The sequence below is a fragment of the Octopus bimaculoides genome, chromosome 20 (assembly GCF_001194135.2).
Source record: "Octopus bimaculoides isolate UCB-OBI-ISO-001 chromosome 20, ASM119413v2, whole genome shotgun sequence".
Classification (NCBI taxonomy): domain Eukaryota; kingdom Metazoa; phylum Mollusca; class Cephalopoda; order Octopoda; family Octopodidae; genus Octopus; species Octopus bimaculoides.
In genome coordinates this window covers 45,719,838-45,725,277 of record NC_069000.1, presented here as the reverse complement: position 1 = coordinate 45,725,277, position 5,440 = coordinate 45,719,838, and the positions used below count along the sequence as shown (strand labels likewise).

At 35.0% G+C, this 5,440-nt stretch overlaps 1 protein-coding gene across 1 annotated transcript in view; it reads right to left on the bottom strand.

Annotated features, from left to right (window-relative positions):
• LOC106870160 (monocarboxylate transporter 9-like) overlaps positions 1-1,116 on the bottom strand; it is a 6,327-nt gene extending 5,211 nt beyond the window's left edge. Inside the window, exon 1 of the mRNA XM_014916161.2 lies at positions 951-1,116. The gene's annotated coding sequence lies outside the window, so the exon portion shown is untranslated. The remainder of the gene's footprint in view (positions 1-950) is intronic.
• Between the last annotated feature and the right edge of the window lie 4,324 nt (positions 1,117-5,440).

Here is a 5,440-nt window from a genome sequence, read left to right as displayed (position 1 = left end):
ATATATATATATATATATATATATATACATACACACATACGCACACATATATCTATATATATACATATATACACACACACAGACACACAGACACACACATATATATATATATACATATGTAGTTGAAAAAAGATTAGAGTTCTATACAAATCAAATTTTTATATATAAAAGATGGAGGTAGAAATAGCACAGAAGTAAGTCTAAGACATTTCAATTTAAGAGGAGACTTAATAAAAATGATTTAAAGATTATATAAGGAAAATTTTACGTGGCTGAGTGAACTGAAGCTGAATAAGAGGATTCTGTTCAACAAAATAACGCACCACGTAGAACTGGAATCGAAACCTCTGTCTTTTGATCGGGAGTGCGACACCTTAACAACTAGACCATGCACCTTTCCCGTTATTGATAGATTATTTTCAGTTATTAGAGTATCATCATAGAATTATTACTGTATTCGTATTAGCATTCTGTTAGTTATTACGAAACTGGAATTTGTTATTAAGAGTTAGACATTATTTTACTAGTATCACCTTCATCCGTAACACATTAAATAAGAGGTTAAACAGTAAAACACGGTCCACAAGAGTTAACTTGATTACACGAGGGCACAATACATTATTTAATATATATTTCCCTTTTAGCTGTCTATAGGTGAATGCACTGATATGTTACGATATTCTTGTTCAAATGATATTAGTTCTTTTAAGCACTAAACACAACTAAAATTACAAATACACCTGAATAAAATTCTTCCTAAGGTCATGTATGTATCATGTCTGAACAAACTCTGAAAACACTTTGTGAATAGACTAACAAAAATGCAGTGGAGTTATAAATTAAAAATATATGAAACCATTAAATCGGAAAATATATATTACTCTATTTAAAAAAAGAAAAATTCTAATGTTCTAATGATATTATCAAATGATAAAGAGAAAATGCTTTACCTGTTTAATTTAAGGTTTTCACAAGAGAAGAAAATAAATGGATTATTTTGTAGACGGACTTATAGGTAAAACGATTTTATACAGAGACATGGAAAGTTTTCTGCTGAAAACTAACCAGAAATGTCAAATATGTAATAATGAATGTATTTCTGAGTTTAAAGGGTGAAAAACATGAAAAGAAGAGATAAGGTTTTTAAAATAACACGAGTTATCTCAAAGATGTGTCCATGAATATAATAATTTTGCAAAACAGTTGACTCATAAATTACTTTTACATGATGTCAAATATTTACAATAACACCCATATCCGTATAAATACAAACACATGTACTAAGTTTGCAGATAAACTCACATGCAAGCAGATGAGTTTCAAATGTCTTAAGTTCGTACACCGATAGGAGAGAAGAGTCCTCAATATGTCGGACGAAGTCCTTTCTTGTGAGAGCTAAGACACTATGTCTCAATAGGTTTTGTCATTGGACACTTTCGTTTTATTTTCGAAACATTTTGTTTGCTTTTATGAAGATGTCGTCTTTTTCTGACGAACATACTCTCAAGGACTTTGAAACAGTTTCGAAATCTGAATGTTCGACCATGAATTTAAAAGAAATCTGAGAAAAATGTCAACGCTTCGAGAAGATCGAAAATCGGACGAAGTGACAAACTGTTATAGTCTTCTATAACAACATAAAGTGCACGGGCGGAAAAGAATTGCTACGACTCATATCTGTCTACACTCACTGGTCACAATATATAGGACAGCGTAAGAAGGGTCGAGTCACTACTAGAGTCATTGGCAAACATGTTTGCTCTTGGTTTTGTTACTCCAGTTGTCCCATTGCATCATTTATCTAATCTTCTTCTTCTTCTTCTTCTTCTTCTTCTTCTTCTTCTTCTTCTTCTTCTTCTTCTTCTTCTTCTTCTTCTTCTTCTTCTTATTATTATTATTATTATTATTATTATTATTATTATTATTATTATTAGTCGACGACGTGGCAGAATGGTTAGCACGTCAAAGAAAATGGTTAGTGTCATTTCTTTTCGCTCTTTACGTTTCGAGTTCAAATTCAGCCGCAGTCAATTTACTTACACCCTTTCGGGTTCGGTTAAATCCCTACCAGTTGAGTATTTCCCTCTTCCCCCCCAGAATTGCTGTAAAACTGTTATGAATTTGACTCCTACTCGTCGTGTGTACTCAGAAGACGTCTAATTTGGATTCATAGAGTCACCTTTCTTCTCCAACTTCCTCATCGTGAAGGGTTAATTTTTCTTAACTGTTTATTTCTTTATGGCAAGCGTACGCTTGCACTTTTCTTTTTCTGATATATTGACGTCAAGTTTAACAAGAAGAAAGAAAATCCTGAAAACATATAAATGTAATCTTATAGATTTGAAAACAAATTCCTTATTGAAAATCTATTTTGAAAGGCTTCCTTCACTTTCAAATATGACTGACATCGTTAATGGTTGTCAGTTATTTAACCTTTGAACATTTGTCAGCAGTATCTTTGGTTTCTCGTTCAAAGACCGCACTTCTTCTCTTCATCATTGTATCACTCCTGCTCCTTACCTCAAAATTATGATTGCCCATTATCCTTGGAACGTTCGTCTACTTGGCGCAGGCGTGGCTGTGTGGTAAGAAGCTTGCTTCCCAAGCACATGGTTCGGGTTCAGTTTGTGTCTGTGTGTCCGTGTGTATGTGTATGTATGTGTATGTATTCCCACCCACCCACCATCACTTGACAACTGATGCTGGTGTGTTTTCGTCGTCGTAACTTAGCGGTTCGGCAATAGACACCGATAGAATAAGTACTAGACTTACAAGGAATAAGTCGGCGGTGGGTGGGGGGGCTCGATTTGTTCGACACAACCACTTTAAAGCGGTGCTCCAGTATGGCCGCAGTCAAATGACTGAAACAAGTAATAGAATAAGAGAATAAAAGAATATTAGGAGCACAGTTGACAGCCTGCGTGAGCGTGTTCGATTGAAACGAAAGTCGAGGACGACGATGATGGTGACGCAATCAAACAATTCCAAAGAACAAAACAATAAACAAAGGTTCTTAGAATGCTTCTACGTTAACCGAAAAATTGTCTCTCTTTCTCTTGTTCTCTTTCGCTGTCTTTCTCTCTTACGCACACGCGCGCGCGTTAAATATATATATGTGTGTGTGTGTGTGTGTGTGTGTGTATACGCACATGCTGAATTAGTGCTTTTGCACTGGAACAATATGTTCACCAAATCCAAGAACTTAATTCTTTGATGTGTCGCTTAAAGTGCAATATATTCTTTTCTTTTCTATTCTAGGCACAAGGCCCGTAATTTTGGAGGAGGGAGTCAGTCGATTAGATCGACCCCAGCACGCGACTGATACTTAATTTATCGATCTCGAAGGATGAAAGGCAAAGTCGACCTCGGCGGAATTTGAACTCAGAACGTAACGGCAGACGAAATACCGCTAAGCATTTCACCCGGTGTGCTAACGTTTCTGCCAGAATCGCCGCCTAAAGTGCAGCCTATTGTTACTACAGTGCAATAACGGTAACAAAGATAACGGATTCGATTAGAGCTAAAATATATATAAGTATGTGTTTGTATATATGTGTGTGTGTGTGTGTGCGTGTGTGTGTGTACATATTCATACACACACTTGTACACACACACACACACTCACACACAAAATCTGTTGTTTTCCTGGCACTTTTTTTTGTTTCAACGTAAAACGTAAATAAGAAACACACATAGATAGATGGATAGATAGATAGATAGATAGATAGATAGATAGATAGATCGGTAGATAGATAGATAGATAGATAGATAGATAGATCGGTAGATAGATAGGGAAAAGTGAGAGGAGAGAGAGTAGGGAGAGAAAGAGAGAGAAGTGTAGAAAGAGAGAATGAAAGTAACACAAAGAAGTCTGTAAAAGGAGGAGGAGGAGGAGGAGGAGGAGACTGTGACTTCGTATCAGTATTCGGTTGTACGTCAGCAAACGCTGCCAAATCATTAACGGACATAATGAGAGAAAACCAAAGCAGAGACATATAAACACAATTGTGAACAACAAAACGAAAAACAGCGATAATAAAACCAGTTTTTCGCTTGGAGAAGTTTGTTGACGATGTGTCCAAAGCAGAAAAAACCCCAGGCCAACAGGAAATATGCGATCGTTTACATATACATCATCCTATGTCTTATTCTATTGATCTACAGTATCGTCATCATCGCGGTTAGTGTGAATCTCCTACTTGTATCTCTTGATAAATTCGAACCCTTGTTTCGTAACAGTGACCCGCAGCCGCCGCTCTCTCTTGTACAAACAGCTAGCTTTATTATAGGATTTAATTTCGTGAATAGCTGTCTTTTACTCTGGGGGTTTTCAGTCATACCGAAAACTTCGAATTTGGATTCAAACAAGAAAAAAACAAAGCAGTATTTCATTTTCGTTTTACTTTGTCTCACGTTCAGTCTTGGATATTTGGCAATTTTCGTGGTCTGCATCATTCATCGCCTGTACATCATGGAAAACGCTGGCAGCATTATTGTATATGCCATGAAGCACTACAGTGTCGATTCTTCTATGAAAAATACCCTCGATAAATTGCAGATATACTACAGCTGTTGTGGGGATGTAGGATATTCCGACTGGATTTTATTATCTCATCGGAGCCAGAACTTTAAAAAGAAAGTTATTATCCCACCATTTAGTTGCTGTACCAACCGTGACATTGAAGTGTGTAGTAAAAATGCTTTCTCGAAAACTTTGACTAAAATGATGAATGAAAATATGGTCTGGAATGTAGATGGCTGCAGTGAAGTAATACGAAATGCTTTTGGAAACTGGCAGTTATTCTTGATCGGCATCACATCTTTGATGGCTTTCTTTATTCAAGTTGTGGCCAATGTTATTGGTTTAATGATCTATTGCAACGCGGAGAACCAGCCACCGCCACTGGATTGTAATCTTGAGATGGAGATTTTATCGAGCGAAGATGATGACAGGAATAACTTTGTCCACAGAACAATCAATGAACGACGATATGAATGGAAAAATAATTGCTACGATGATTCCAACGTTTTAGGATACTGTTCCATTCTAAGCACACCACCTGAATAATTAGACATATTTAATCAGTTGTTAATTAGCAAATAATATAACACACTAAAAAAAACCAAAAAAAAAACCTATTGCTTTTATACAATTTATAACAACATTTGGAAATATGTCGCGAAAATTGGATTTGAATATTTTCATTATTTGGCATGTGACAACAAGGATGACCGTGACGATGATGCTATTAATAATAATAATAATAATAATAATAATAATAATAATAACAATAATAATAATAATAATAATAATAATAATAATAATAATAATAATAATAATAATAATATGAATGATTAATGATAATTAATAATAATAATAATGAACTTCGTTTATAAAAAAGAAAAAATGGAAAAGAAAAGCAGGAAATTAGATGGAATA